Below are 22,217 nucleotides of genomic sequence, written 5' to 3'. Positions count from 1 at the left end.
TTTTTTCAGACTTTGTCCCCCAAAATATTCCTTTTACAGAGTATTATTTTTCTCTACTACACATATACCTTATTTATAAATACATCATTTATAGATATTCAGTGCACATTACAAAAATATACATAATGTGTGTGTATATATATATATATATATATATTATTTATTTATTGCTTGTTGGGTTTGTTTGAAGACTATGTCACTTTTGGGCTTTTTAACGAATATTTGCTTGACAATTTGAGTTTTGTTTTTGTCTTTAAATTTTGCATTCAGTGGCCAGATCCTATTTAAATCAATGCCTATTCTCTAATATATTTTTTGAGAAGAATTATAAGAAAAGATGAAAGATGGAGGAAAATAATGGTCATTGTGAATATTTAGTGTGTATATTTTATATATTAAGTATACATTTATTTATACAAATTATATATAAAATATAAGTGTAGAATATTACATTGGTTACCCTGATATGTATATATTGTGTATACATATTATATAAAAGTGTATCGAAATTATATACAACAAATATACAATATTTATGTACATTATAAAAATGTATATAATGTGTAAATACACTATCTTTTCTTTGTTAGTTTTGTTCTGAATCCCAAGAGCTTTTTGACGAACATTGCTCGATAATTTGAGGTTTCGTCTTTGTCTCATGATTTTGTTTTCTGTGTTCAATTTCTACTTAAATCTTAAATATCTCTCGTTATTTTTTATGTCCTCTTTTTAGTGTTGGCGCTAACTAATAGCGCCTCATAATTTGAAAAAAAAACATTCAAAGTTTGCAGATTTAACAAAAAAAAAATCCTGCTTGTAGCACCACCGACGAGAAGCCCAACTTGTTTTTATTTGATATCTCTCTCCGTCCTATTTTTTACGAGTTAGTTTGACTTGGCACGAAGTTTATAAAGAAAGAAGACTTTTAAAATTTATGGTCTAAAATAAGTTATTTGCTATATTGGTTCTTTTTAGCTACAATATCTATATTGACTTTATGTGGCTATTCAATTATCAATATTCTCAAATAACTACTTACGTACTTGTCCCATTAAACATCAAATTGAACAAAGCAAATGACGTTTAGTTGTACCGAACTAATTTTTCAATTTTAAAAAAACTAAGTAAAAGTCATACAAAAGTGGCGTCTAAATATATATACTAATATTTCACTAAGAAAAGTAGATATTTGTTCCATATTAATTATCTTCAAATATCAAATTAGTAGAAATGGCTGATATCACACATGATATCGAGTTAGAATAATATAATGATTGAATTGTACATTTGATTACGAATGGAGTCACAAATAGATCTCCCATATGCAAGTTAAATAATCAAAGGTAAAAAAAAAAAAAAATAGCTGATGCAATGAGTTCTGAATAAGTTTTAATCGAGTATTATACATCTAAAAATAGCAATAAATTAACTCAATCTTTAACCATCATCAAAATTTACCAGCATGAGAAAAAATGACATTTAAATTCAAAAATTATTTTTAACTTGATGCAAGTTGTGTGATAGGCCAGCAAATGATTGATACAATAAGAAAAAGTTTTAAATAGTCAAATTAATAACACTAAAAGTTAGAGTAACTTTAGACGTTTATTTGGATTACCTTATCTTGTTATCATGTCTAGTGTGGTAACTGTAGACGTGATCATTTCAGCTTGGATTATCCATATATAATGAAAATACTCACTTAGGATATATGAATATTTAATATTGGTCCCCGCAAATATTTATTTTATACTTTTAGATTATAAAATTAAATAACAAATTAAAAGAAGAACAAAAAAGAAATTATCTATAGTTTGAGATAAATTAAAGATTATTTTATATATCAAGTCATTTTAAATATAATTACAAGTAAATTATCTACAGCTTGAGATAAATTAAAGATTTTAATTTTGTGGATTTGAGTTTGAGATCTTTATCACAACTCATTTGATTTATGTCATTCAAAATCAATTATTTATATTTATTTAGTGGCTTTTTAACACACATGAGGATAACTTCACCTGTCAAAAAATAACTTGTAGATGCTTTCATTATGAATAAGTCGACTTGTCACAATTAATTGCTCACACACAATTAAGGATAAGAAGGCTTATAAAGGTAGTTTAATCGCTATCGATCGAGACTAGAGCAAAAGCCGATAGGTTCAACAACTTGAAAATAAGAGAAATAACCTTCTTTTATTACTACCTACAAATTTAATAAAAGAAAATGACATTCTCAGATCTCTTATGTGTAAAAATAAAGTCTCTAATTAAAAAAATATATATATATAAATAAGTAAATTTATAAAATAAAAAAAAACTACAAAATCAAATCTCTTATTAAATAACATAAATAATAATTTATATAGAATATAAATTAATATAGTAGAAATGTCAAAATGTCAAGTCGTAGCTGAGCAAGTTGTCCACTTGTAAGCGTGCAAAAATGGGAAAGCTGGAAACTCATTGGCAAAAAATTGATAGAATTGTTTAACAATAATTAGTCTGGTCAATGCTCATTGAATAGAATGAAATGATAGTAATAGTTAGATACTGACCTCTTTTTTTTTTTTTTTTAATCCGATCCGATATTCCGTATTCACATTAGAGCCTGATTAAATCTGGAATTCGAACCTGAGACCTGAGTTCTAGTCTTTCTGATAGCCAATGATCTCTGATTAATGATGAAGGAAGACTTACCACTCCACCACAACTCTGATGGATAGATACAGACCCTTTTTATTTTATATGTTGGCCTTTTCTCAATCATTAATTAAATTATATTAATTATTAATTTAATACTTATAATAGACACAAGTAGATTTAGAATAAATAGTGAATATGTCACATAGACATATAAATTAGATCACATTTGAATCTAAAACATGAGTGAGTATGCGTTATCTACTACATTCAAATGTACACCAAATTACATGAGTTTTAATTTCATTTGCATAAATATATAAGTAAAGTTTAATAATTCATTTTGTTATGGCAAGTATTTGTTTATCCAAAATAAAATCTTTGGAGAATCTAATCATACCTCAGCACTGTATTAGTTAATAAACTTTTTAATACTCTACCTAAGTTTAAGAAAGCAACTTTTATTTGACAATTATGTTAATGTATGCTTAATTTAATAATTAGCTAGACGACACACCTCATTTATTTTTAATTACTTAATTTAACTACTAATTCACGATGTCTCTTATAAACATATTCTCTGATTCTTACGTAAATTGAAGTAGAAACAAATTCATGTGTTGGTCGTTTTTTTTTTAAAACAAAAAAAATGTCCCTTAATTTGTCTTGTCAACAATCTTATGCGATTTGAATTATTAAACTTTTTATGAAGACTAAGAGGAATCAATCTATAATAAATTGTTGCAAATTAAGTACTTAAAAAAACTCTTTATGTTTGTTAGTTAATTCGACCCTTCCAACTTTATAGAGAAGGCATTTTACTCTGTCGGTTCATTTTTAATTATTCACTTTGAATTTTACATTCTCCTTAATTAATTATGATTGATATGAATATTTTACGATAATATTCATATTACATGTTAATTAATGGTTAGTATTAAATTTTGAAAAATAATTTAATAATAAGTAATAAATATTAATAATAAAAATAAAAATAATAAATAAAAGTAAAAATCTATTTTAATTTGAATTAGTGAATAAGTTAAAGTAAAGGGAAGGAACTAATTGTTTTTGTGTTATGAAACAAATTTAACAAAAAACACCACACGTGCACCCAGGGAAAAAATTGTAGGCAAGAATATGATCACATAATTTGTGATCTTTTTGCAAAAACTAAATATTTTATATTTTAAGAAAAATAAAATTGGTGTACTATTATATTTGGCACCATGCTATAATACGACTAAATATTTCACTTGGTTAAAATAATGTGTTATTCATCTTAAAAATTACTTGCTCTGTTCCTGATTATTTGTCCACTTTTGAATTGATACACCTATCCACTTTTGAATTGATACACCTATTAAGAAGTCAATAATTGATATAGTGAATTTACCATTTTACCCATATTAATCATGAAGTGGATGAATTAAAAACTTAATATTTTCAAGAAGCTCTATCTTTTTCAAAGTAATTAATTGAGGGTATAATAGGTAAAAAAAATTATTTTCTTAATTTGTCAAAATTGACAAGTAATTAGGGACAACTAAAAAGGGAAATATGGACAAGTAATTAGGGACGGAGGGAGTATGAATCAATTTTCACTTAATACAACTTTTTTTTTTTAGTAATGCACCTGCATTATGAAAATCCTAAATTCTCCATGCACGTCATAACAATTGCATGTAAGACAAAAGGGACATGATTAATAATTAAATTGGACATCTAAACCAATAAATTTAGACATTTAATTAATGTTATCAATTTGACTTTATTATTAAAAGCTCCACAGGGTGACAAAAATATTAAATGAATTAATGGAGAACCGCAAAAATTGGTTAAACACCTGAGACATTCATGTTCTTGGTCGAACAATATAATATGCATAAGCTAAGAAGACAAGTAGGGCAAACTATATTTATTTCATGGAAAAGTTAACAAAAATTTGAAATTGAAGGAAAATATGTACTAATAAGTTATTTGAAAACTACGTCGGTTGTAGCAAAAACTTTGCTAATTATATGGTCATTTAGCTCTCTTTATGAAGAAGAAAAAATAAGAATAAGAAAAAGAAAAGAGTTGAGGAGTACTATGGATTAATTAATTAGGCTCCTCATGTCATATTCAATTGACAATATTATCATTTAAATTGTTTAACTTTGAATAAGACTTTTTGAAATTCTTCTAAACAAATTATTGTAATATTTTTTTTAGGAAAAACCATCGAATTACACAAACGTTCGAAAATGGTAAAAGAGTATACATTCATAGCAGACTTCAAATCAGATACAATTATACATATATAGAGAGAGGTGAGTGAGAGAGTCAACGTATCTTAATTATATGTGAATTATACTAGTTACATGTATTTTTCGAGATATATTCTAAATATAGATAGATAGGAGAGAGGTGAGCAATACATGATCTCTAGATCAAAATCTAACAGGAATGGTAATTTCGAATTCTCACGAAAAGACATGTGAGAGAATTTCTCTTAAATATCAGGAATCATTAGGATTTAAATAGCCGCTTAAATAAAATAAAATTGTATAACTAAACAAGTACTAATTACTCTAACAGGAAAACATTTGGCAAAATTGACTCTAAGGGCTTGTTTTGGAAATTAAAGTCGCCTTGGTAATTAGATTTTGTGTAATTAAGTATAATTATATTGTGCAATTGAGTATAATTACATTGTTTGGAGTATAAGTACTTGGTAAGCATGTAATTGAGTGTAATTGGCAAAGGAAAATTACACTCTCCAATTCTCAAGGAGGGTTTATGAATTACTAGTAATTACATGGTGTAATTACAAGCTGATTCTTTTTAAATTTCTTCTTTTAATTTCTATTTTTTTCGTTTTAATTTATGTTTTATTTCTATTATTTTAAAATCTTTTTTTATTTTTATTATTTTTTAGAAATATCTAATAATTTGTTTTTAAATTATTTTATATTACTTATATTTCATTTCCTTCTCATTCTCAACCTTTAAATCATGTGATTCCATGCAATTTTTCGTATTATCTATTTTTTATGTAATATTTATTTTTTTCACTTGCATAGTTTTGTTAGTATTCTAATTTTTAAATTAAAGTAGAATTCATTCTTGAGTAAGGTCATAGACTTACGTTTTCCTTTTCTTTTAAATCATATTTATGTATGTTATGTTGAAATTTGACATGAGAGTATTATGTTAAATTTTTTGTTTTGAATTTAAAAATTATGTTATATTTTCAATTTTCATTTGTTTTAGCAGTATTGACTTGAGATTTCACAAGGCAATTCATTAATTTTTTAGTTAGACTTGATAGATTATCTTTCGGTCAAATATATATTTTAATAATTTATGACATTTTATTTTTAATATCAATTTTTTTGTCAAACATGCATTTCAATTTTCATGATGTTCATAGTAATCTTGTACTTTTAGTTTTTATTATTAATTCAATTGAAACATATTAATTTGAAAAATATAAATCAGTTATTTTTAATCAATTAATTTGAAATATATAAATCAATTGTTTTTGTTCTTTGATATATAAACTTATTTTTGATCCTCAAACTCGACCTTGATTGAGTTTTTGGGCTTCTACTCAGACTTAGAGGCTCTCATATATCCAATTTAACTCCTAAAGTGCTCATTATTGTCCTTTTTTTTTAGCTAAATAGTTGTTCTAATTTGAGGATCATTAATTACTTGTTCTAAAACTCATCATTAGATCATATGTACGTGTCCAACTTTTGAGGGCACTCATATGATATATTAAAGAATTAATATTTTATTTAAATATCACTATCATTTTTCATAATTTTAATTAGTTAATAAATTATATTTAAATCGTTTCTTGATTTGTGCGTGTCATTCTTGCGTAAGGGTCATATTAATCTCCTTGTATCGTTCTAATTTTATCGGATGTCCCCAAAGGGACGACTCTAAAGCACTTCTGTTTGAGCTATACTTCTCTAGCTAATTTATTGAAATTTCAACAATTTGACTTTTATTGTTGCCCTTCCCTAAATTTATCTCTTTTACATTTTATAAACTCTAAAACATACAAATCTTGTAGTGCTCTCAGGCTGGCAAAATATATGGTCAAAAGGGAATGTTGCTGCTAGTTAAATGAGAGAGTAGTAGAAAAGAGAAGATAAGATATCATCTAAACAATGATGATTGGTTGCCACGATTTACAATATTTTTATAAACTAAAATAATACCAATATTGAGCTTATAGATAGATAAACTAATGTTGTTGGGATTGTGTGATATTTGATCATTTCGAACAATTTCAACTTGTCAAGTTGCTCTATTTTCGTGTATATTAAAAAGAGTAGTATACCTAATGATGTATCCTCTCTTTGGTCCTTACACTTTAAGGAGGAGAGTTGAAGGCTTTTGAGGCTCTTGGCTTCTTTTTAATAAATGGTTTTGGCGATATTATATTGCATTTGTGGTCTGCAAAATCATTGGTGACACTTGAGTGTATAGATCAATATTATTCCAAGTTGAATAATGGAACAAAGATCGATGACTAAATCCGGATTAACTCGAACCTGAGACCTCTGATTAAGAACGAAGGAATATTTACCATTCCACCACAACCCTTGTTGGTAATTACAATTACACTTAATTATTGAAGAGATATATATGGCGCGGCTTAGTATCATGTTAATGTTTATTTTGAGTATAAAATGTTCAACTCATATTATCTATACTTAATATTGTACTAAATTAGTACATGCATACAAAAATATATTGGGATAATGCATGAAGAAATAGTTCATTATTTCACGTAATGCCCATTGGATTTCCTTCTTTTCAGTACTTGCCATCTCTTATGTGTCACCACTACAATAAAATGAAGGATTTAACGGTAATTATTTAGCGATAATAATATAATTATTGATATACTATATTTAGCGACGATAATAAATTAAATAAGTATGATATTTATAATCAACATTTTGTATAAATATCATCAAAGATGCTAATTAATGACTCTGAAAGCAATGACATTAATCAATTCAATTACCACTAAATGTTAAAGAAATCTATTACTACTGTTCAATTACATGTTCAATTTGTTGTAATTACATGTTCAATTTTCCATGTCATTTTTTCTGAAAATTTTGAAAGAGAACAATTAAGATACTTAATTTATTTTCGTGCATTTGAATGTACATACGTTGCAAACACTTTGTTAGAAACCGTACAAAAAAACTACAAGGAATTTGTAGCCACATTTTGTGCTCAACTCTATGTATGGAGGAATTTGTAGCCACATTTTGTGCTCAACTCTATTGTATGGAGGGGACATATTGTGGTGGAAGCCTACAAATCTTTTTCTAAGAGATAAGGGCACAAGATCTTTTTATGAGGTGAAAGGGTCCTATTAGGATTAACACAAAATATCTATTTGTGATTCTAACGATTTAATAACTATATATCTTTAATTAGAAAGTCTAAGGTGGTTGATCAAGACAAAGATTATTGTAAAAAATGGAATTTTATATTAGACCCGAACTTGGTGGAGTTAATACCTCAGACGGTCACTCAATTAATAGTATTTTTCACAAATTGTGACTCAACTTTCTTTTATAACCTCAAAGGCATTCAACTGTGAATAGTTTACCTACAACTATTTCATTTAGAAAGTCAATAATCAATTTAATTATAGTGCATGTAAGACAAAAGGAGCGTGATTAAGGTTATTATTTGATCAATTGGACATCTAAACCAATGATTTCAAGCATTTAATTAATCTAATCACTTTGACGGAATTAAAATTATATGATGAGATTAAGATCAATGTATGAGGATCGGAGACTCTAACACCTCCACACGTCCAAGACTAAGCATTCAAAACATAAATAATATAACATGAGAGGTCTATTGGGTAAACTAATAATTAAGGTGAGTGATCTGATTATAATATCAAGATGAATTTAATTAGCATGTCATACTTCTCTAATTTGTTAATTTTTCAACAATATTCAACCTTTTTTTAGCACTTACCTTGATTTCTGTTTACATTTTATATTATAAACATGTAAATTAGTTTTAGCACTATAAGAGAATGTTCGCAGGTGCTAATTAAGATGATATATATGATGTCTTGTCAGAGAATTGTGATTGGTGGACATTGATTGCATGCAATATTTTCATGAACTAAAATAATAGTACGTACCAATGTAATTTGAGCATATAGAGAGATAGATTTTGATTTAGAGATAAATAGATAAACCAAATTGGGGTTGTATGATACTTTCATTTCCAACAAGTTCAACTTGCCAAGTTGCTATATTAAAAAAGTAATAAATAATTATCTTTCCACTATTTAATTATTGCTATACAGAGATGAATTGTAGACTTTTGGGGCTCATGAGCTTGGCTTCTTTCAACAAATTGAAGCTTCTCTTTATTATATGTGGTATTTGTAGACTGCAAAGTGCAAACATCATTATTTGAAGAGGTATAAGCCTGAGGAATACAAGACACGATAATTACAATTTACTTAATCGAAGAGAATTTGGTGTCACATATATTTGTTTTGGATCTTCAACAAGGAAACTGATGGTTGGAACATGTCAAAGGAATATGTCCAATGAATCTGACACACTAGGACTAGACTACAGAATCCTAAATTATGTACGACTAAGTTGTTGTATCGTGTATGAGGCTAAAGTCGACTAGAATAAAGTATTTGAGTTATAGTAGTAATATTACTCATGTAAACAATATATTTGTATTGTAGTAGGAGTCTTAGTATAGCTAGTATAGGACTCTTCTCCAATATAAGGAGCATGTAACTCAACAATTTAATTATCAATACAATCCTTGATTTCTCTATACGTGAGATTTCTGCAAGTTCAAATGAACTTCCTGTCATTTTTACATATAGAGTACTAATTAAAGGAGAAACAACTGGGGTTCAATTTAAGTAGCTAGACATAGCTTTTGAGAATTGCTCGTGCTATTAATTTGGTTTATGCATACAAAATGACACTAGCTAATCAACCTCAAAACATTTGCCAATTTATGGTCATATGAAGTACTCAAGTATATAATCTAGGATAGGTTATTGATAGGATCTAAACTAGTTTTTTCTTAAAGTTTATCCAAGAGATTTTGTCCTATTTATAAACCTTGCATGGGAGTGAAAGACATTTATTAATCTTTCTCACTTTTAAGAGGCTATTTCAAAATTGTAAATAGATAATCTCTCTTTGGCCAGATCAAACCTTGTTTATCAATAAGTCATTTTTATTTTCAGCCTTGAATATTATTCTTTAATTTGATTATTAAATAAGATATTCTTTGATTATTAATCATATACTATTAAATTAGTGTGTGCACACAAACATGTATTGGGGTCATGCATGAAGAAAGCGTTCATTACTTCACGTAGTGCCAATTGGATTAATTCCTTCATTTTAGTCATCAGAGTCATCACTACGATAAATAAAGGATTTAGCGTTGATTATTTAAAGATAACAATACATATAATTTTTATTTATATTATATTTAGCGATAATATAAATATAGTATTTATAGTCAACATTTTATATAAAGACATTATATTAAATGCTTTGGCGACGTCCTTTGAATAAAATGACACTAACTCAATTGCCTCTAAATATATTTGCCATTGACACGAAATTAAATGTCTCTTTTGTTGTAATTGTACATTCAATTTTTTAAGTATTTTTTTCTGAATGTTTTGAAAGAAAATAATTTAGATAATTTATTTTCGTGCATTTGGATGAACATATATACGTTGCATACACTTAATTTGTTAAAATCCGTACAAAAAAACTACAAGGAATTTGTAGCCACATTTTGTGCTCAACTCTCTTGTATTGAGGGGACATGGGCGCCCTACAAATCTTTTTCTAAGAGATAAAGGGCACAAGTTCTTATTTTTATTAGGTGGAAGGGCCCTATTAGGATTAACACAAAATATCTATTTGTGATTCTAACGATTTAATAACTATCATTATATCCCAAAATGTTTTAGTAATTTATTTCATCAAGACAATATTGTAAATAACAGAACTTTGTTAATCCAAAGACAAATGAATTAGACCCGAATTACTTGTGCAGACTAGTTAAGTGAATCTAAAATAAAGTGCATTTAAGAGAAAAGGCACGTGATTACACTACTATAAAATTAATTTTATTTAGCGGCAATAAAATATGCAAAAAGTTTTAAAGTCTATACGATCATTAGATTCAGAGTCACTATAGATTTTATGGACATTTATAAAGAGTGTTAATTATCTCTAAAAATACATATTTAATTAGCGACAATTAACTATTAATTAATTATCACTAAAAAATTGTACTCAAGGTTATCAATTGATCAATTGGACATCTAAACCAATGATTTCAAGCATTTAATTAATCTTATTACTTTGACTTTATTGTCAAAAGTTCCAGAGTGGCCAAAAAAGTCAAATTAATCAACCATGTTTAGGCAATTGCAGACATATATACATGTTATATTGTCTAATTATGCATGACAAGTAGGGCAAACTATATTTATTTTAAGAAGTTAATATAAGGAATTAAAATTGAAGGGTAATGTGAATAAGGTATTGAAAACTACGTATGTCGGTTGTAATTTAGTTTAGTTTCTTTATGAAGAGGAAATTAAGTGTTGGAAATAGTTATCGGGTTGGGTCCATTCATAAGGTGTGCTAATTAAGTTGTTAGTCCACTAGCTTGTTCTTTTTATTGTAATCTTTATCGTATAAATACTTTTCATATTAATACGAAATGTATGAATCTCTACATCTTCCTAGAGAAAATTTTTAGACTGAAAATATGAAAATCTATCCGCTTTGTGAGGATTTCTGACAATCAATTATACGAGCTATTATTATCGTAGATTCGTTTTCGCTGTGGGAAAACTCACAAAGTTTCCTAAACAAGTAAGTAGTATTTATATGTTCAAACTTCAAATACTACAAAGAAACAAAAGGAAAAAGAGGGGAGCAATATGGATCTAGTATACTCCTTAATCCTTATGTAACGTTTAGTTGACACTATTATCATTTAAATTGTTTTACTTTTACTTAAGACTTTTTAAATTTTATCTGCTTAAAAAAATTATTATTAGCACTTACCTTGATTTTTGTTACATTTATATAAACTACAAAACATGCAAATTAATTTTAGCACCATAAGGGAAGGCTGCTAGCTTCTAATTAAGATGATATATATGATATCTAGTCAGAGAATTGTGATTGGTGGACACGGATTGCATGCAATATTTTCATTAACTAAAATATTACCAATATAATTGAGCATATAGAGAGATAGATTGATTTTGAGATAAATAGATAAACCAACCACCAACTAATGTGGCGCAGCAGATGATGTTGCTTCTTCTCTTAACTAGAGGTCTTCGATTCCAATTCTGAGTATGAAAAAAATCCTTAATAGGGAGCGTTTCATGACTTCAAATGAAACCCTTAACTAGAGGTCTTAGATTCCAATTTTGAGTATGGAAAAAATCCTTAATAGGGAGCGTTTCATGACTTCGAATGGGGCCTACACTGAGCTGGAAAAAAGAAGATAAACCAATGCTATTGAGGTTGTATGATATTTTCATTTCCAACAAGTTCAACTTGCCAAGTTGTAATAATTAGTTATATTTCCTCAATTTAGTGCTTACACTTTACAGAGAAGAATTGCAGGCTTTTGGAGCTCAGCTTGGTTTCTTTCAACAAATTGAAGCTTCTACGTCAAACATCATTGCTCCACGTATTTGAAGAGATATAAACCTGTGGAGTACAATACACGATAATAGTTACAATTCCATTTAATTGAAGAGAGTTTGGTATCACATATATTTGTTTTGGATACAAATATCACGAGTTCAAATCCTATCATTTTTATGTATAGAGTCCTAATTAAAGGAGAAACAACTAGGGTTCATGCCTAATAACATACTATCAATTTGGTTAATGCATATATTAGGATCATGTATGCAACGTTTAATACTCAATTATGAACATAAAGAACCACATTGGTATATACTCCCCTTAGTTTCACTTTGTGTGATACAATTATGAGTACGAGAGTCAAATTAATTAACTCTTAGACCTTTTAATGAAAAATAATGGATTTCCATCTTTTGTAGCACTTGCTCTTATGTGAAATATGACAAGAGGCGGGTCACACAAATGATAAACATCCATCATCTCCAATAATTAGATTATAGTTAGCTAGGTTCGAGTCATTAAGAAAGTGAAAAGATGGGAGTACCGGGTGATCAAGAAAAATGCAATATATTTATTTCTTTTTTTGTTTGTTTTTTTCTAGAGCTTTTGAAAGAAAATGAGGTACTTTATTTTGTGCATTTAAATGTACATACGTAGCAAACTCTTTTATTTGAATCCGTACAAAAAACTAGTAATCATTTTGTAGTCACTTTAGTCTTTAAGTGCCTGGCCAAGTGCTTGTCCTTATTAACTATAGATGACAAACACATTTGAACGGAGCTACAATTTTGGATGAAATAAGATTGAGACAAACAAAATTGTCACACATTTGCAGAAAGATTCCTCGATCGATATTGTACGTTAATATTGATATACACTCCATTCGTGTTTGATTTGTAATTTATAAACTTGCATAACTAATGCATGTATAAGTTAGGTGAGAATCTATATATTAGGTGGAATAAGTAATACAAGAAGATTCTATGTAAAATAATATATAATTTTCATCGTAAATAATTTATGTGTTACTTATATCTACATAACTCTAACCAGCTACGAAATTATAAAGAATAAGTATGAGAAGCTTTTGAGAAAATAAGAGCAAATGATTGTTCTGCCGTATTTGTTTTGTATTTATAAATTTTGTACATAGTGACGATAGGTATAAGAGTACTAAACTAATACCTATTCTAAAGGAAGAGTAATCCTTTGTTACAAAGAATAAGCTACGATAATTGAATTTAAAATGAACTACTCCATTTGTTTCACAAAGAATGGTCTAGTTTGACTTGGCATGAAATTTAAGAAAATAAAGAAGACTTTTGAATCTTGTGGTCCTAAATTAAAGTTATGTCAAATGTACAAAATTGCCCTTTAATCTTGTGGCCTTAAACACGCCACGTGGAAAGCTGAAATTAAAATGTTACCAAAAAAAGAAAGAGGTCATTCTTTTTTAAAGAGACTAAAAAAGAAATGAGGTTATTTTTTCTTAAACGGAGGGAGTATAATATTTGAATTCAAATAGGTGATAGAACTCTAATACAAACGACCCTTAGTGAGGAATCTCACTATGAAACTAGTTCAATTTTTTTTACTTTCACTAGGAAAGTAATTTTCATATTTTTAAAGGTACTTGTTTTCTTAGTGTTGATGGTTCCCAAAATTCTTCATTAATTGAAATGGGAAAACTAGAGAACACTTTAGGAAAAATATTTTGGTCCGTACAAAACATACTAGACATGAGAGAATGGTAGCCACAAATTGGATATTCCCACAAAGAAAAAGATATGATCACTAGTTGGATAAAAAGATAGGAGTAGATAGATAGATCGATTGACAACATAATGCTACTACTGGTCATGTGTGTTACTATTTCATTTTCAACTTGCCTAGTTGCATTATATATATTTTTATATTATGTCAAAAAGCAGTATTAATGATTATCCTATCTTTGGTCTTTACAAATCGAAAAATATATTGTAGGTGTAACGATCCTTTTGGTCGTTTTGAGTATTAGAACTTTTTATTGCATAAAAGACTCTTTCGATAGATTTTAAATGAGTATTTTGGACTATTCGTAACTATAATTATAAAATTAATGGGATAATTTTAATAATTTATTTAATTGGTGATTAAAGAAAATAACATTAAAATTATTTTTATGATTAGTCAGGTATATTAATTAGGGTTTTAAACAATATGTAGAGAAGAAGGAGAGAACAGAAAGTGGCGTAAAACAAAGAAAAAGGGCAGACGGCCGCTTCAGGTGAGCAAAATTATTGAACTTTCAATATTGAGATTGTTAGTGATATAAATTTATATAATAATAATGTTAGAAGGCTGCATGACAACTGGTGAGATAGAAAATATTATTTTGACTTTAGATGATTGTCCTTTTTAATATTTTAAGTTTAATGTCTCTTTGAGAAAGTGAACAATGTTTGATCGGTGGGAGGTTTCATTATTTAATTATTATGTTATTGATTTATGCCAGATTTGTTTTATAATTACAATAATGTTGGTTGTGAAAGGAAATTAGATGAATTGAGTTGGAAAAGTTAGAAACAAAGTCACGGTGTAGTTGAACCTTGAGGGAATAATATAATGGTTTGGATATGAATTGAAGGTGGGCTAATTAGCCGTAAGGTGCTATTAACTGGAAAGAAATTGACAATTGAATCCATGTGGGTTGCCACTGATTTTGTACCAGAGGTTTCAATTTTATCGGATTATAATTTTATTATCGTATTATAAGTCAAGTCTTGATATATTGAGATAGATAATTAAATATTAGGTGTATTGTATTAATTGAATATTCTTAGAGTTATTGATAATGGGAGGAATTAAGACTTACCCTTAGGCTTGAACTTTAGGAAATTGATTATAGATTGGGTGAGTTTTTGAGTCTAGGATAGACATAGAGTAATATGAATGTTCATAGACTCGTTAACTTACAAATTATGCATACGTGATAGATTGAGAACGTTCGGAGGCCTTGAGGAAAGGAAAAGCATTGGAGAAGTAGCTTGCCCGACTTCGGTTCTTCGGTGGAGGTAGGTTATGGTTTATTCTATTTGATAGATAGACTCTTAATAGTGATTGATATGCATTGAATGATATTGTGAAGTTCTCTATGTACTTGATTGTGTGATTGTGTAGCTTGGTTGTGTGGTTTGTGATTGATCTGAAATCCTGAGACCGTGGAATTTATTATCTTGAACCCTCTCTATCGAAGTGATGCCTTGAATAAAGAAGGCTTGATGAAATATTGTTAATACAGTGAAAAGTGGTAATAATAAATAATAAATTGAAGATATTATTGGATCGGGTGTAACGTTCCGACACGGTATTATTGGATCGGAGTGTCACGTTCCGACACGGTATAATTAGATCGGAGTGTCACGTTCCGACACGGTATAATTAGATCGGAGTGTCACGTTCCGACACGGTATAATTAGATCGGAGTGTCACGTTCCGACACGGTATAATTAGATCGGAGTGTCACGTTCATTCTGACACCGTATAATTGGATCGGAGTGTCACGTTCCGACGATGATATCTACTCAGTACATGTTGCCTGTACTGAGCCCTACTTGTGTTTTTCTTTGTTTTCTTTTTGTGGAGTGCAACGAGTGTATCAGTGACTTCGACTCGCCCTCAGCTCTAGCCAGTCTCCAGCACATCAGGTTCCAGGGTGAGCTATTCATTCCAACTCGTGTTAAATTCTCTTGGTCATGGCATGATGTTCTTAGTTTTCGGACATAAACTATGTTATTCATTTATTTTGGTGTCTTTAATACTTTTAGACTTAGTATTTGAAGATTAGATGTCATTGATGTGATGACTTTCAAATTTTGGGGATAATAAGTGTTAGACTTTAGAGGTTTATTTGATTGGTTACTTTAATAAGTTTTGAGCTTCCGCATTATTGTTGTTATTCGTAGTTGAATTATAGATATATGTTGGGGTTTGGATTCCTTGGTTCTCCCACTTAGAAGGTTAAGTGTGGGTGTCACTCACGACTCATTTTGGATAGTGACAGTAGGCTTATATATAATGGTGACCTACAATGTATTGTAGACCGGAAACGTTATACTAATATTTACAATGAAAGACAAATATGAAGAAGAAGAAGTTTAATTTAGATCATAAAATTAAACTAACATGTGAAATTGACGAATAATTTAACAAATACAAAAAAGATCGAAGTATTTACATGATAAGCCCGCGTCAACTAGTCATAGAGAAAAAGAACTATTTGTTAGGATCACAAAATAGTGTTTGTTGTTATTAGGCTGAATGAGAAACTCTCTTGAATGGAGCTGTCTATTTCGAATTAATAGATTGCGACGTAAAGAAGAGAGAATTAAATATCCTCACTAATGTACTACAAGTCTACAATCTTCTTAAAGTTGGTGGAATTTCAGTTGTTCATTTTCAACCATCTTGACATAAATTTCTTCCAACTTTAAGTTGAGTTCTTTTTGCTTTATTGAAAAATAATATTTTAATAAAGTATTCATATTAAATTGATTTGATTATATTTTTATTTCCAACACAATTATTATTCAAATAAAATATTTAGCAAGCAATGAACATTTTGTTAAGGAAATTTATAATCCAAACATATAGCAAAATCAGGTCTAGATAGATTATACTTGAGTTATGTTAAATATTGTAAAGTTTTAATGATTAACAAATATAACGAACATATACAAGAATCAGTTTTCAAATATGTCTCAAATAAGGATCGATAGTATTTATGATAAACAAACAACTATTGAAGACACAAATCTTAATTACTAATTAACATGCATTCTATGCACAAAGTGGAATTCGTAGTATACAGAAATGACTATTGATCAGCTGGTGCAAAATAGATTCCAGAGAAATTATAATTACGACAATTTGATTAGTCAAGGGATATAAGATTCAAACATAAAATTGTACATGTCCGTCACATTTTATATGACACTGTTTGATTTGATATAGAATTTAAGAAGAAAAAACTTTTGAAACTTGTGATCTAAAATAACCTAAATCGACAGGAGTTGGATGATTCGTATGGACAAATTGCAACCGGCAGATGTTGGCCAAATGAAGCTTGTATTGAAATAACATACCGATCGACTTTATAAAAATGTATGATTTATTATTTTTGTTAAGAATATAGGGAGCATTAAAAAAAATTAAAATGATTTATTATTTTTGTTAAGAATATAGTAATTAAGTAAATGAAAGTAAATTTCTCAAATGCTTTAATTTTTTTTCGTTGAAAATGCACACTTAAATATAGTAGGGAGCCAAGATTTTCGTCAAGGGTGTTCATACTTTAGGACAAGCAAAAAAAATAAACATTATTGGTCAGATTATAAAGATTGGAATGTCACTTTTGTTCTCTTAAAACCGAAACTAATTTTTTTTAAAACAAAATGCCTTAGTTCTAGGCTCAAATCTAGACCCTTGAGGAACTTTGTACGACCTTAACCATTAGGCAATCTTTCTTTAGTTTGTCAAGATTGTTCAACAATTACTATATATCCAAAAATATCGATATTTAACATATACACTGACAAAAAATTTCTGTTCATCTGACCACCCATGCTAAAGTGTAGCTCCGCCTGTGATACTAGAATAGATAAAGAATTCAATTCGAGTCTTGGCCCTATTATTGTCAAAATAATTTTGAGGAATTTACGTAAACAACGCAACTTTGCTGCTGATTTATTATACATAAGGATACTTTTAATAATTAAGATGTGTGACCATAAATTTGAATATTTTATATTTCAAACACTGTCATCTTAAAATTCGTGTTGTATCTAAAACACAATATTTTAGTTATCACACAATTTCATTGTATATGTTCGTACATCAGTATCAGCAATTTTTCATTTTATTAAATGAAATCATTTTAAATCAAGTCGCTCTTTATTAGATATAGCTATAATTTGACCGATAAAAAAGAATTAAGCTTATACCAAAAAGCATATAGAAAATATAATTATATACAACTATACAAATCTAATTTAATGCAATTCAAATTCGACGTCCAAAGTAATATGAACTTGAGTGAAAAATTCTTTGAATTTATGATACCACACATTCTTGTCCACAACTTTACAAACAAAATATCTACAAGTTGCACCTTCACTTTAGATGAAAATAATCATCACATTATAGGCAAAGATGGAGTCAAGATTAAGATTTTGAGGATTCTAAATCAATTTTTTCGGGGGTTCACAGGTTAATATACATAAAAAAAATGTTGATTTTCTTGTACAAATATAAAGTCTACGAAAAAGCTAGTGGGTTCGTCCGAACCCGTGAACCCCACCTAGCTCCGCCTCTGATTATAGGTGTAATGTAAAAACTTTAGTAGTTGAAATTGGTGATTAAACAAATAAAAATAATTTATATTGGAGCTGTAAAGAGGTTTCATATATTCTTTTCTTTTACTTTCTTTCCTTAAGCATAGAATTTCAACCAATTTATATACACATTTCACGTGGTTTAATACTTTAATTCATATTTTGTTAGTGGAACGTGACATTTTGTGTGTGAATTAAGTAAATTAACCTTATTCCTCAAGGTGTAAATAAATATATATTCCGATTTTCTTATACTTTTAAGGTGATCCTGAATTTGCTGAATTTTTTAAAAAGTAAATACATAAACAGAAGAAGAATTGTATTTAGCATGCAACAAATGAACTCCATGTTTAATTTTATGTAAAAGACAAAATAGCCAATGTTAGTAAGCATTATTATTGAAAATTATAGTCTGTTTGATCAAACTTTAAAAATAACTTATTTAAAAGCATTTTTTTCAAAAATATACTTTTGGTGGGAGATAGTTGGTAATTGGCCAATTAATAAATTTTAAAACAACTCTAAACAACAATTACTGTTTGGACAAGTTTTTTAAAAGTGTTTCTAAATTTGTTTGTTTTTCAAAAGTGTTTTTCAAAGAATGTTTTTGGTAAAAAAATAATTTCTTAACTTCTGAAAATAATTTATGTTACTCTCCAGTTGTTTTCGGTCAAAAGTTTAGTTAAACACCTCTTTTTTGAAAATAATAATAATAAGTACTTTTTGAAGGAAAAAAAAACATGTTTAACTGTTAGAAATTTAATTAAATTAATCGAATTGATGACATATTTAGAAAAAATTCCTCCGTTATCTAGCTAGTATGCAACAACCACCATGTTACTCTCTCTAATCTATATATTAAGTGAACGGTTGAGACCTTTCTTTTTTCATATATATCATTCATTTATAAGGTTCTTAATTAATTTACATTTTTTAGTAGACTAATTTGAAAATAATCAAAAGGATAATAGTAACAAGTAGTCTTTAATTTATGTTCTATTATTCCTCAATGTTTTTCTTTAAAATTATGTCATGCATAAATAATTTACGTAATATAGACTAGAGAGAATAATTTATTTATTTTAAAATATGGCATATCCTAACAGTTCACTTAATATAGACCAGGGGAGTAATTTTTTAGGGAAAAAAACATAGCTTAACGATAGTTACGAAGATAGTTTGAAAAGGCAAAAGTGCAGCAAATTAGATGGGATTATAAAAGGTTCATTTGTCTTCATATTAATTGATAGTCTAGTTTAAAAGGTAAGATAAAGGATTAATTAAAATGTTATAACAATGTAACTGTAACATCATTTGTCACTTTTCACATGCTGATTATCTTTTATTTATCCATTTTTTTCTTTCCACTTCATCATTCAAATTCACTTTTAACTTTTCATATTTCAATTTTTGTATCATTTAAAATTCAGAATATTTGGTGGATTGGGATATTTCCAGGAACAAAATTACAACAATTGAATATAATTAAAGATGCATCGAGTAACTAAACCAATATAATGTTACTGGGGTTGTGTGCTATTTTCATTTCCAACACATTCAACTTGCCAAGTTGCAATATTTTTTTCCTTTCCAAAAATAGATAAAATATTTTAAAAGTAATTAGTATAATAATTAATGATTTATCGTCTCTCTTTAGTCTTTACACTTTTTTTTGTCACAAAAGATTAAACATCATTGGCCTCTTTCTTTGATGGACGTATTTAATTGATGTTTAATACTCTCTCCGTTTCTATTTATATGTCATCTCATTTAAGATTTCATGTCACTTAAGAAACTAGGTAAATTTACCATGTACCATTATTTAATGTTCGGTTGAAATCAAGTTTTCAATAAAAGAATATAAATTAATTTAAGTTATTTTGATTAACTAATTTGACCAATGAACATGAATTAATTACTATTTAGTTTTCTTATATTGGTCAAATTCATACTTTCAAGACTAATAACTCTCAAAGGTAAAATAGGAAAAATAATGTTATTTATGTATTGATTTTGTGAAATGACAAGTATTAAGGAACATCTATTTTTAACAAGGACGACATGTAAATAGGAACGGAGAGAGTATGAACAAGAATCCATTTTATTTTAATTAAGAAGCGTATTGATTTAGTAGATGTTTAATATGAACAAGAATTCATTTTTTGTGGAAGTTTAATAATTAGTATGAACAAAAATTCATTTTATCACGAGCTATGGGTTATAATTTTTAACCAAAAGAAAGATTTTTTTTAAAAATAAATAAATAAAAAATGAATATAAATGTCATATATATTTTTTGGCTTATTTTCTAGCTTTTACACTACAAAGAGAGTGAGATCACGATTCATACTACTTGGCATTGTAGGGAGCGAAACAAGACCCATATTATAACATAAATATTGAACTAACAAAACGTAAATACTTTAACGGAGCTTTGAGGTGGTAGCTCTAATATTTTTATCATTTTTTTATTTCTCACCCGATGTCTGGTATTTATATTGGAGCCCGATTAATATTTATCGTTTATTTGAAGGTACATGCGTAATCCATACAAGGCATTTGTAGCCACTTTATGTGCTCAACTTTCAATTCAGCATTGACGGAGCTAGGTGGGGGTTCGTAGGTTCGGACGAATCCAGTAGTTTTTTTTTAGACCTTGTATTTTTATTAGAAAATTAATTAAATATATACGTATATTAATTTGTGAACCCCTAACAATATTGATGGATGATTCTAAAGGAAATTTAGAACCCACAAACTCTTAATCTTAGCTCCGTCTCTGTTCAATTGTATGGAGAATGCCAGTTTTAGATTGAGACAAAATGTATTGTCAGAAATATTGCAGAACCATATATTGCCTACCTTAAAGCTGGTTTGTACAGAGTACACCCATTTCTATTTTTGATTATCAACCATGTTTAATAACCTATTCTTTCTTTTATTCCCCCTATTTTTAGTATATCTAAGGTTGCTTTTTTAAGTAGATCATATGAAGGGTTTTTCTATTATTATTATTATTATTATTAGGATGAGATAAAAAAAAAAGGTTATCCCAATAAATTGAAATATCTCATTGTATATATGAAATAGCTTAAAGGAAAAAAAAAAAGTATCCCAATAAATTGATATATCTCATTGTATTTATGAAATAGCTTATATTCCTTTATCGTAATATAAATAATAGGATAAATAATTTCCAAATTAGCTAATACGTCTGATTAAATGTAAAATGAATGTATTATATCCTAATATTATTAATTCTTATTTCTCATATCAAAGAACTCTTGAGGATTGTATTTTTGGGTACACTCTATTTCTTGAAGGAATTATTGGATGTGCTCATCCATATAGTGAGATTATTACTATTAATAGTGGAATCAAAATTTAAAATTTAGAAATTGATAATGCATTGAATTTAGTATTATTTAAATTTTATGATTTTGAGATGCAACTGAACATGTGTGAGATTAGTT

This window comes from Solanum tuberosum, unplaced genomic scaffold (genome assembly GCF_000226075.1).
Source record: "Solanum tuberosum cultivar DM 1-3 516 R44 unplaced genomic scaffold, SolTub_3.0 scf00027, whole genome shotgun sequence".
NCBI lineage: Eukaryota > Viridiplantae > Streptophyta > Magnoliopsida > Solanales > Solanaceae > Solanum > Solanum tuberosum.
Note: the sequence above shows the minus strand (reverse complement) of the source record.